This window comes from Taudactylus pleione, unplaced genomic scaffold (assembly GCF_031769625.1).
Source record: "Taudactylus pleione unplaced genomic scaffold, aTauple2 ptg000007l, whole genome shotgun sequence".
In the NCBI taxonomy this organism is placed as follows: domain Eukaryota; kingdom Metazoa; phylum Chordata; class Amphibia; order Anura; family Myobatrachidae; genus Taudactylus; species Taudactylus pleione.
Window position 1 is genome coordinate 29,926,048 of NW_028284410.1, and position 13,133 is coordinate 29,939,180.

At 43.2% G+C, this 13,133-nt stretch overlaps 1 protein-coding gene across 2 annotated transcripts in view; it reads left to right on the forward strand.

The window, feature by feature from the left end:
- Nucleotides 1-249: 249 nt before the first annotated feature.
- Nucleotides 250-13,133, forward strand: part of NFYC (nuclear transcription factor Y subunit gamma) — a 79,541-nt gene continuing 66,657 nt past the window's right edge. Inside the window, exon 1 of one of the 2 annotated variants that reach the window (XM_088462743.1) lies at nucleotides 250-409. The gene's annotated coding sequence lies outside the window, so the exon portion shown is untranslated. Of the gene's footprint in view, nucleotides 410-11,304; nucleotides 11,500-13,133 lie in introns of those variants that run through there. The other variant, XM_088462753.1, reaches the window with a different exon arrangement.

Below are 13,133 nucleotides of genomic sequence, written 5' to 3' on the forward strand. Positions count from 1 at the left end.
TGCACAATTGCTATTTGGACACAACTATATTTTCTATCAGCGGCCCAGATCCTGCCCCACTTGCTGGCTACACAGAAGGCTCCGTATAAACAGCACGCCGCCGCTGAAACGCACAGGGTGGGTGGTGGTACAGGCCACGGTATACAAGCAGTAAGTACCGGCAACTATTCCCGCCCCCTCCCTCCCTCTTCTGCCGGGGGAGGGACACGCACTCTCTGCCCTTCAGTCTGACGCCGCCAATAATAAGTCGCGCTGCGCTGACGTTACGTCAGCGCTGCGCGACTTGCGGCCGCAGCGAATCATTCTCAGCGTCGGGCGACAGGGGAATTGTGCCGGGCGTAGCGCCCGAGAGAAATAAAGCGTTGGCTTGGAGGGTTCCACATCCCCGCTGTACCACCAGGGATTGAAGGTAACACATTATTGTGTTTAACATAACACATCTTTACATAGTACCCGGCACCCAGCACAAGGCTTAAACACAAGCTGCATCCCTGCGCCGTACATCCGGGGGATTCTTCTGTATATTAAATATATACATGTGTTACATTAAACCTTTTTTTCCCATGCATTTGTAACACACTGCGGAGACTTATACTTGTCAGTAATGGCGCATTTCATTCATGAAAATATACCTTGAAAAGTGCCCTGGTCCCAGCGCATATGGGACAGAGCTCTGGCACTTACCGGCTGCAGCTGCGCTGTGCGTTACACCATATCAGCAGTACATGTTTACATCTTACCAGGGAATCAAGTCTTCAAGTTCTGCTGCTGCGGCCATTTTAATCACGTGGAGCTGCTCCCGGGCTGCCGACCACAATTACCAAAGAGAGCATATATATATATTCGCTTTTTTCTTTTCTTGGCAATAGACAGTGATTCCAATAGTACTGCCCTTACTGTGAAACGTGGAGCAGAATCATAATGCTATTGGTATGCTGTGGTTCAAAGGCTGGAATTCCTATCAAAGAATAAGATGCAATTAGTGTAGGGGGTAGGATTCGGCAGAATTAGTGTCTACTGCCAGTGGAGACTTTGGCCCCCATTTATTAAAGACCGCATTTGCAATGCGATCAGGGCATGTCAGTACTGCCCATGGTTGCATTGCAAAATGCAATCATAACGGCCGGATGTACAGTCTGGGACATGCAGGGACAGGGGCTCCAAAAGGAGCGCAGTGACTGGTGGCCATTGCCGGGGGAGGATTCTGGGGGAACCCTCTGCCGACTAATTATGCGGTGGTAGCCCATAGGCTACAGCGGCTAACACCATCTTCAGATGATGTTAGCTGCGTGGGCCGATATCGGGAATGCATCGCATTCTGGATATTGGTAATTCTGGCAGTATCGCATCCCCCATAGAAACCTATGGGGGATGCGGCTGGTCCCTCCTTGATATATCCGGGGGAACCTTAATATTTTGAGGTAAGCCCCGGAAAACGGGTGTTTTGGGGGATTTTACCTCAAATATTCAATGATAAATGGGCCCCATAGGAAGAGAAATGCTGTAGTAAACCTGCTGCTATCTCTACAAGAAACCTAGAGGTAGATGGAACAAGCAGTGAAAAGAGTAGAAGAGTTGCCCATGGCAACCAGTCAGCATCTTTTATAGAATGTGCTTGATAATTGCTACCATGAAGCTGATTAGTTGCTATTGGCAATTACACTGGTCCACTTCACTCTTTTCACTGCTTGATACATCAGCTACCTAGAACTATATACTAGCAGCAGGGCTGGATTAAGACTTGTGGGGGCCCCATCAATAAAATTACCACAGCGTCATGCAGCAACTATGCCCCTTACCTTGTCTCTGGGCCCTCCACTGTCATTATCGGTGCTGCAGGGAGTGAGACAAGGGATAGGGGAGAGAGAGCGCACACATTCTATTTCAGCTGCAGCATCAGCTTTCTGATGGATGGGGGCGGGCACTCCACAGCATTAGGTCCTGCCCCCTATCCGTGCACCCGCGAATCGCGGCATTATGACAGCAAGGGGGTGGGGCTTCCAGTCAGGTCCGTTAGTGTCAGCGAGTGTGTGCTCACTGTGCTGCGTTTTATACTGCCAGGGACAGTCCAGAATGGCCAGGTTCTGGTCGGTATTTGCGGCAGTTTGGGGGCCCTTGGCGACCGCCCCTTTCACCCCTCCTATAATCTGACCCTGACTAGCACGTCAATGACAGATATTTTGTATGTTATCCAGAGTTGCTTTAATCCCATTGAGAATTGTGTTGGGGGAGGATTAGGAGAGCATATTGTGTTTTCATCTTGTGTGATATTCTTCTGTGCAAATATACCACTAGTATATTAAGAAGTGAATCAATTTGAGAAGTATCCCAGATAAAAATATGTATAATTCGCCTATTTTTGATTAAAGGTGCTGATCTTTTTTCTAAATGATTAATTTTTAGACTGAAAAGTTCAAAACAAAGTAATCACCTCACAAGTAAAAAGGTTAAAATATTTTTTGGGAGTAAAATACAGGGCATAGAGATTATTTTTCCAGTCATTCTCCTTTTACAATATAAGAATAAGATGTGTTTTTTGGGGAGGGGGGGTATAATTCAGTAGTTTTTTGGGGGGTGGGGTGGGGGGGGGGGAGCACCTGATGGGAGCTATTAAACTGTTTCTACTGAAGAATGCCCATTATTTCTGCTTGCACCCTCCTGAGGTGGTGAGTAGAAATCTGTAAATAGTTGGGCTTTTAGGTGTCCAAACGCAGTGTGTTGAATTTGAATGGTTGCAAATAAATTTTAGGTGTTGGTACTCTGCTTATTGATTGAGTGATGTATACTATTGAAATTCTACTGTTTTTTTTTTTCTTATAAGTAAAAATAGCTGCATGCTTTACATGTGATGGTTTCATGTCAAAACTGGCATGATTTGTGGTGTTTTAAGCAATCTCTCTGCAATCCAATTGCATTTACGGAAAATGCCAACAGGCGTAATGTTGTACAAGCGTAGGTTCCAATTCAATTTTAATTAAGCCTGTGTTATCCCAGAAAACTTTGCCAGCTGGGTGGCATCAATAAGTAGCCAGGTGGGGGCCTTCACAAGGGTTGGGTATGATATCCCTGGCTGTCGGGATGCCGTTACTCAGAATATCGACAACGGCATCCCGACAGGCAGAATCCCGACACGCATTGTAGTGAATAGTAAGTATTTACCCTACCTTAACCCACCCTTCTCTGTGCCTAAGCCTAACCCCCCTTCCCCGCACCCTAAACCTAACACCCCCTTCCCGGTGCTTAAACCTAACGCGCCCCCCCCCCCCCACCTGGTGACTAATCCTATCCCAACCCTCCCTCTCAATTGCTTAGCCCTAACCCTCCCCCTAGTGCCTAATCCCGCTAGGTAACGCTACCCTCCCCGTGCACCACGAAACTTACCTTAGGGATGCCGACGGTCGGGATGCTGGTGTCAGGATTTCGACGCCTGTATTAGGACCGTCGGTGTACCGCACGCCGGGATGCCGACTACATCCCCTTCATAATAATGAAATGTTATAATCCTAACCTTTTATATTGACTTAAACTCGAGATTAACATTTTATATATACATTTTTTTCTTCTTTGAGGCCCAGTTGTCTGCAGCTTTTTTATAATCAAAGTCTGTAGGATCTATTTCCTGTAGTGATATCAGCATCAGTTTATTTAGTGTGCTCTGCTTCATGAGATTGCATTAACTCCTTACATACTGAAGCCCCGAACCGGGATACTGAACACAGGTTGAAGCTGGGGCTTCAAATGACTCAACCCACTGGACCCGGGTTATTCCCGGGTCGTCGCTGTTCACACAGAATGCTTGGAGATGATGTCATCTTCAAGCACTCCTGAGCCAGCCAATCCGCAGTCTTTTAGGTATGACTGGGTCTACCGTTTCACACCAGTGGAGAACCCGGCAATAACCCGGGTTCTCCACTTGGTGTGAAAGACGTATTAAAGAGGTTTTAAATTGTTTTAGAGTAGAATATCCTTTCACATTCAGCTGTGGTTACAGGTGTTGTCAGTCCAATAGCAGCTAGTTTTGTTAAATTTGGAAAAGATTCTTTGGGGGGAATTCAATTCTTTGGGCGCCTGACAGAGCCATTCAATTGTTGCTTCAAACAGGTGAGTGCCACGGGCACCCAAAATTCTGCTAGCACCCTCTTGAGGTGGCGAGCAGAAATCTGTGAAAAGTCCATATTTTAGGCACACAAACAGCTGTTTGAGTGTTCTAACCAGGACTTCAGACTGGTTTAGTTTCTTTACGCAGCTAAACCTGGTACATTTGGACATGGTAAGTATTGGGCACCCACAGATTTTGTGCCCAATTGAATACCCCCCATTGTGCCCAGTTATTGTTAAAAATGTATGCATTATTTGTTTTTAATCTAGATTTTTGTTGGACTTTAGTTTAAACAATTTTGATTCAACTGCCTGCTGGACTTCCATTTTTTGAATAATTCTCAAAAAGAATCTAAAGCCTCATTTTGATCATGGTTTTCTGTATTAAATACGGAAACTGTATGTCTGACACGACGCCGGAAGACCGGCATCACAAGATCCCGACAGGTAAGTATTTTTTACTATATATAACCCTAACCCTCCTTTAGGGGTGCCTAACCCTAACCTCAACCCCCAGTGTCTAACCTCCCCCCGTAAGTGCCTAAACCTAACCCCCCCCCCCCTTCCCCGCACCCTAAACCCAACCCTCCCAAGTGATGGCTAACTCTAACCTTCCCTCGGGGGTGCCTAACCCCCCTTCCCCTAGTCTGACCCTAACCCTCCCAGGGGGGTGCCTAGCCCCAAACCTAACCCCCACCCCCGCGGCTGTCCACTCCCGCCGTCTGGCTTACCTACGTTCGGTATGCCGGGCGTCGGGATCCCGTCGTAGGGATAATGATAGGCATCGGGGTTTCAACGCCTATCATTAGTCCCCTGCCGGGATTTGACAGTCGAGAAGCCGGTGGTCGGCATTTCGACTGTCAGCTTCCTGACTACATCCCATTAAAAACTATTGAAAAGCAGGATGAAGTTGGCATATCTGGAACACTTGCTTCTAGGTCAGGGGTTCCCAACCACGGTCCTCAAGGCACGCTAACAGTCCAGGTTTTAAGGATAGCCATAGTTGAGCACTGGTGACTTAATTAGTACCTTAGTTATTTTGATTTAACCATCTGTGCTTAAGCATGGATATCACTAAAACCAGGACTGTTAGTGTGCCTTGAGGACCGAGGTTGGGAATCACTGTTCTAGGTGGTTGGTTAACTGTCTACTTATTTACCATAGATATTTGTCTTAAAAGCAGTAGCATTAGCATCAGACTATTCACCAGCAAGATGGAGATTTTAAGAAGTGTTCAAATTTTGTAATGCATAGTTTTGTAGCTTCTAAGATAAGGTTTATTTCTGTTAAATTAACCTTCCTTTGTCAAACTTTAGACAAATGAGACAACACATCTGAAAGTGAAGCTGCAAACTTGTATGTTCTTATATTTGCTTAAACCTTCAGCTGTGATGTAGTTTCATTAAGTGGCCTCTTTCCAGTGCTGTAATGACACTTGCCATGGATTCTCCTAAAGTGACAGGCGATATTTAATTGATTTGCCGTTGGGTGCGAGTGCTGCGGGTGCCCATTACTTATTGCCAGGTCACACCCAAGTGCGTAAAGCATCTAAACCCATGCAAACTAATGGACGAGCTGCATTTTGGGTGCTCGATTTGACTGTATTTCTGCTCGCCACCTCAGGAAGGTGCAAGCAGAAATAATGGGTGCCAGAGGCAAAACAATTGAATATTGCCCATCCACTTAAAGGCACGATTACGACATTTTAATCATGCAGTCGCTTGTCAGTCTGTGATGTGCCTACACTGAACGAGCAGTCGTTCAGTGTAGGCACATCAATCATCTGCAAACATGCTGTTTTCCCGATGATAGATGTCTAAATGACCAGCGGGTGCGCGCATCGCTGGTCATTTTAGAAATTTTTCTTATCGATTTGCAAACTATTTAGAACGATAACGACATTGTTCAATCGCTCAATTTAATCGTCTAGTAGATGGGCACCTTTTAGACTGGACTTTGGGTGCCCAAAAACAATTGAATTTCCCCCCCAAAGATTGTATAGCAAAGTCAACATACAGTCACATAGGGGTCAATCCAGTTAGGTGCGAATTGCGAGTTGATATTTTCTTTTCGAATTTACATAGCAAATTAATTTTGCAGTCCAATTATGTGCTCTCACTGAATCAGACTGAATTTTGCATCTTTCCATTCGCACCTCCATGAGGGTGAGAGATGGGAAGGAAAATCTTTATTTTAAGGTTAAAATGTCGGGACACTGTGCTGAACCCCTTTGACACCCCCCTAATGACTAGGCATTTGGAAGTTTCCAATTAACATTAGTTCAATAATTACATGTCATTTTTTTGGGTAAAAAAATTGTCCTCAAATTGTCCCAAAATCAACTTTTTTTTCTGTTAGTTTAGGTACCCCCAAATTAATTACAATAATATTTTAATTGAAAAATAATTGTTTCTTTTTCTTACATTTTTTAAGATGCTCTCAAAGTCACCTTTTTTACTATTTTTTTTTTTTTTCTTGCATTTTTAGTTTAGTTTGCGATTAAACGAAAAAAGTTTTTTTTTTAATCATTTTCTTGCATTTTTAAAAAAAAGAAAAAAAAACACATCAGCTATTTGACACCACTTCAAAAGCCTAAAGTACCTTCCTAATGCCCACAAACAGCCTTCTATACCATCCTGCTAACGAAATTATCCATTTTGGGGGGTCCAGGATGGTCTCCCCACTTTTTCATACACTTCTCTCAAATCTCATTTGTCAGTCAATTTGCACCCCTCCGTTGAGAGTAGTGCGAATAGGCATTTTTAATTGGGTTGGAGATTTCTCTGAAGAGCTCTTCGATGTGAAGTCTGCGAGTTTCAGGAAACAAACTTGCTACTGGCAATTGGATTGACCCCCTAGTGTCACCAGCCATTTTAAGTTTAATCTGAGGACTGTTCAGTATATTTTGGATTTCATTTAAAACAGCCATACTAACTGGTAATGTTGAAAAGAACAGTTTTGTTATATCATAAAATTGTAATAAATAAGGCACCTCAGCAGCTAGCCAGGTGGTGTTTAATACAATGACAGTTGACCATGGCTCCGCCTGTTTCATCTTGTAATATTTTTGATACCCCTTTGTGCTTCACAATCATAACAGCTGTTCCATCAAAGCATAGGCCCACAAACTAAAAAATGTTTTCAACCCTATTTTGGCCATTTTTCAATCATTTTCTAGAGAGTCCATACATCTAGCTGCTATTACGACAATTCCTTGTTCTGCCGACAGCGAGGTCAGAGAATTGGGTATACTCAACATGTTGAAAAATCTAGATTCCCTCATCCCAAACTGATAATGGTCGGATTTGGCGAGTTGGCTTCTATTACATGTAAATTTTCCAGATCTGCTGACTGATTGCCGATCGATGACCAAAGATCCGTGGATTTTCATATTGGCAGAATGGGGAAACGGGGAATCGCGGCGCTGATGCATGGGCCCCTTTGCAATCAATGAGGGCGATTCAATTAAGCATGAGGTGAATAGCGCCGGGAAGTTGGTTCCGGAGCTGTTCAGTTCAACTTACTGTTTAAGCCGACTATAACAACTTAAGTCTGAGAATGGCAGTTCTCGCAACTTAACCTGGGTGTTTAGTCACGAGAACCAGTGTTCTCCGACTAAACTGCTGGCCACGAGGCTGTTAGCGACGCACTAAGCTGGCAAACATCCTCGCGGCTGGCACTTAAGTTGGATTTCTGCTTGTTAGTCTCCCTAACAGCGAGCTGAGTAGCTCTGGGAGCTCCTTCCCGTGGTTATTAACTGCGCGCTGAATTGAATTGCCCCCAATGATACTACATGTTGATAACTAACAGTATTTTTTTTTTTTTTCTAAGGTTACAAACATAATTATTGTAGGTAATAAGCTGCTACAAAATTGAGATGTTTGTCGTTTCATCACACATGTGCCGAATGCAAATGTTTAAGAATTTTACATCTTATTTGTGAAACTAATGCTGGGCATACACTACCAGATAAAATGTCTGTTAGACCGACAGACATTTTATCTGGCCGGCTGCCAGCCGCAGAAGTCGCCGGCATACACTGTGAGATTACTCTCACAGTGTATTCGGCAGACATCCGCGCTCCGCCCCCGGGGGAGGAGACATTTCCCTGTTCCTTCCGTAGGAAGGAACACAGGAAATGTCTGTCTGTCGGCTGCGCTGGGCATACACTGCCCGATGCGGCCGACAGTTTAACGGGAAATATTGCATCGGATGGGCATGCTGGACAATCCAGCATGCCCGACCGAGCAATATTTAACCCTCGGTCGCCCCCCCACACGCTACAATTATCGCGGCGATCCGCCGATATCAGGCGGATCGTCCCGATAATTGTAGCGTGTATGGCCAGCATAAGATGTAAAGCAATTTTTGCATTATTCTATCTGTACTGTAATTTGCATTCTTTCCAATATCAAGATGCTTTAAGAATGTATAATCCATAGCCTTGCAATGCTCAAGCAAACTTCCATACAGTGTAATATGTAGTACAGGTTGAGTCTCCCATATATCCCCCATTATCTTTTACCAACAACCACTGAAATATTTTAAGCCAGTCTCTGTTTAGTCCTGATATGCGATGTTTAGAGAAACATTTTTCATGCGAAACAGACTGTGATTCATAACATGGACCAGCCTCATCTGCCATGTTCTTGTTGGAAAACTCTGGCCCTGTTGTTGTGTTCGAACTTACATTTTTAACAGCAGTCCAGTTAGTGCCCAATAACTTTTTGGGCATAGCCTGCCCCACATGCTGGATGGACACACACATTATTTTTAACAACACCCAGATACAGCCCCACCGCTCTTTGGACACAACCAGTCCCACTTGCTGGCTTGACACAGATGGCAGTGTTACCCAGATACTGTCCCCACTTGCTGTCTGGGCTGATAGCTAGCCCAGATACTACACCACCTGCTGCTATACAGAAGGCCCAGAAGAAGAAACAACACGGAGTAGCTGAAACGTAGAGAGTGGACACAGGCATTTCACCCTTTTCACTGTTCAACTGCACCCTTCCTTTTAGACTTGGAGAGGAATCTTCTCTGCCCTCCAGTCTGATGCCGCCTGGCACTGTGACGTTGCCAGTAAGTTGCTCTGCTCTGACTTCTCTATATGAAACATCAATGCAGCGCGACTTTCGGCCTCCTCACTGTGCCGGGTGGCAGAGGAATTTTGTTGGGTGAGCTGCCCCAGAAATAAAGCATTGGGGAGAACACTGAACAGATGTCAAGACAAAGACCCAACACAGACCTCTGACAGGCTGTAAGGTTTCTTATGACAATTTGCTATAGAAGTTAACTCTGATGTTTGAGATCTGTTTAGACCTTCAAGTACTCCCACTCATGTACTATACATGTGACATAACTTTAACTTGAGAAACACGTTTTGCAATTGAATAGAACGTGAGGGCCAGAGAGTGGCGTACACTGCATCACGTAAAGTATGCACATCACTGCAATATGCTTATTGTGCTCTCTAGGTTTCGGTTGTTTTTAATTATCTGTGTGGTTTTCTATTTTCTGCAAAACCAAATCCTTGTACAAAGTACCATGTTTTCTGATGTCTGTAAAGCGACTTTGAGTCCTACTGAAGAAAAGCATTGTATAAATAAAATTAGTAGTAGTAGTATTATCCTGAGGGGTTTTCACAGAAACATTGATCCTGATGGAATAATTAGCAAATAGCTTTTTCAACAGTGTTGCAGTGCCCAAATGTGCAAAACTGGTAGACACTTAAGGGGGGATTCATTGTTTGCGGCTGCTGGTAATGGGCCCAACTATTTGTTGCTCCGACTGGGCGTGAATGCTGCAGCACACAGCTTTCTGCTCGCCACTCGCACCCTCCTGAGGTGGCAAGCAGAAATCGCGGGAAAAGTCCTTGTTTTGAGAGTACTAAGCAGGACTTTAGACTGGTTTAGATGCTTTACGTGGCTAAATTCTGTTTATTTGGGCGCGACAAGTGTGAAAATATATGTGCGCCTTGAAACCATTTAATATTGCCCCCGATCTCCTGTCACTGTATACGGTAGATTAAGAGCGATAAAACAGTTGAATCACCCACTTAATCAGATGCTCACCACTGTAATTTCAGCTAAATGTGCTTCTACCAAGTACAAGTGGGTGATTACTTATATCATTTTAATATTTGACACTTTTGCATTTAGGAAAAGCCTTTTGAGGTTTATTTCTTTTAATCCCATATTAGAGTATTGTAGTTAATCAGTGGTAAAAGCTTCCAAATAAATGATGACACTAATGAGTCCAAGATACTCTAACATTCTGATTCATTTAAGACATATGATAAACAGCATTATAAGAGGGGAAAAACTTCCAATGTTGTGGAATTTAGGAGGTGTACCGAAAGTATTAATGGGTTGGACTATTTAGCTGTTTCCGTCCTGTGCAATTTAGAGGGTATCCGTACATAACACAACCTTAAGAGTTTTGTGGTTTTTGTTGTAAATGTAACCTGATTATGTAGCCTTTAAAGCTTCTGTTTTGACCTTGGTGTGAGAGCTCTGTTTAATGTGTGAGTTTGTTATATTCATGCACTGGAATTGGCTGGCTGGAGCAACCTCATATTGTTATCTGTCTGCTACACGTGTGTCTTTTGTTATATTCAGCCAGCACCTTTCCTTCACTCCTCCTAGCAGATGTGTGCAGTACATTATATTTAATTGAGGAGGGGGGGCTAGTAGCAATGGTAACACTGTGCAAAGCAAATCTCCCACCTTTACATGATGTTGTATCGAAAACTAGTGAACATACAAACTCTGTGTGCTGTTAACCGTTAACAGAAATGTTTTTGATTAAATGGTTGAAAACCGTGCTGCATTGAGCATGTATTACATATTAATCCAATGTACTCTGTTCTTTAAAGTCACTTGGTCTGACCCCTGTTTGTCTCAAGGTAACTTTAAACAGGAAGTGTTACAGTGGAGGAGACTGATGACCTAATCAACCAATAGTAGCAGAGCAATGCTCTCCAATATGAAGGGGCAGCCAATAGGGTTGGAGGAGAGGCGGGTGCTAGTGTCATGTAGCAGGCTAGATTGAATGCCTTTGACTGTTAAAGTGGAAGGAGGCTGCAGGATTTTTCATTGGAGACTTGGGAGTTTTTCCCTTAGACAGGGGTCAGCTGAAAGACAAAGAGAAATGGCGAGGAGTTTGGAAGGAGAGCAGACCCTGTCTGTCTGGCTTCAGGAATGGATATTGCACTGTATCGTCCTTGCATGTCCTCATGCCTTTGTCCTTTCTTCTTTCTCTTTTTTTTTTTCTCCCCCTCTTTCCTGAGAGGGGGGAGGGTTAGTGAGAGTGGAGCTGAAGGGTAAAAATATAAGTGCTTCAGCTTAGCCGAACACTCATGAAATGGAAATTTCCTGAAATTTAGCTCTGACACTGGTAAGTTTTTTTTTTTTTTTTTGTATTGTTTTTTTATATATATTATACACTTTTTTTTTTTTTTTTCTTTCTGTGTATCCGTGTGTTTTTGTTTTTTCTCTCCCCTTCATTGAGAAATCCAAGTTTGTACTGTCTAAGAAAATGGCCCCTTGCATTCCAGGCATACCTTCTGCTGCACCTCTTGCACAGTTGTGTGGATTTTTCTTTTTCTCTTGTGGTATGTAGTGATAAAGACCTGTACAAAGTGCAACTAAGAATTACAAGGGAATGCTCAGCTAACATTGTGTGTGGTCCACAAATGTTTTGTGTGTGTGTGTGTGTGTACTATATATAATTAGAGTGCAGAGGATCAGTGTGTGTATATAACATATCTATTTATCATTTATATACTATAATTCTCTAAATCTTCTGCTTTCTGTTCACCTCTTATGTCCCAGATGTTGTTGGCATTATCCTGGAACAGTGAAGAAATGGTTAGGTGTTAAGTGATTACTAGTATTCAGAACAGCTGTTACTTTTGCTTATATTCCGATTGCCACATCAGTTTAATTTGTAATGGTCTTGCCTTCATTTATGTTTACAGTAGAAGAAATGGTCTGCCTATTCTGACAGGAGAAATCATTTAAATTGTTTTGTTTACTCTGTGTTGAAGGATACTTTGTGTATTGTGGGTTTGCTTTTCTCTCTTGTCCTTGTGCCTTGCAGGTAAGCCAGTGTGTTTGTATATCCTGTGTACATAGCAGGGTCATTAGACTATGCACATTCTTGCAGAGGGGTTATGGCAATGCAAGCTTGGTAACTGTACAAGTGTGCTTCCTAGCTGCTGACAGAGGTATACTTTATACAAGTTATGCTCTCAGATAAGGTATGAAGGTCATTGGAATGTTTGATGTGCAGGAACACATTCCAGGCCAGACGCTAGGAACTCTGCAGGCCAAAGGAAAATACTCTAGTCAGCAAGTTGTTTTGTTTGTGTTTTATTTTTTTGGAGGCCTATGTAATGTTGTGCAGGGACAGCGGTGCCATTTTTAGGAATCATTTTATTTCATAGTAATCTGCAATTTATTGCTTAACTTAATGTTATTGAGGATAGGCCTCTTTTAGTTATGATGACCTTGAGATGCTACTGCTTTGAAGTTGAGGAAATGAAGGCTATAGACCACTTAGTGCAGACTAATATGATAGAAGAAAAAGTAGAATTTCAGATTTTGCCTAAAATGTGCATCAACAGATAGATAGAGACAAGAGGAAGTTGCACCAGGGGCTGTCGTTCATGACTTGTATTCCAGTGTTTGTATTGGAGTATTTGTAAGCACTAACTAGGTAACTTTTTAGTCTAAATGCAATGGGAATTGGAGCATTTCTGATATAAATGGACATGTCTGAAATGGCTGCCCATGTCAAGGCCTTAGAAGGGAATAGAATAATTTTTGTTTGCGCACCCGTCTGAGCTGTTCAGTTGTTTCTGTGGATGGGCGCAAATGCATGATTTCTGCTTACACCCTCCTAAGGTGGTGACCATAGATCTGTGAAAAGTCTCTGTTTTGGGCCCCCAAACTGCTCTTTGGGTGCGCTAAGCAGGACTTGAGACAGGTTTAGCCGCTTTACACAGCTAAACCGGTCTATTTGGTTGC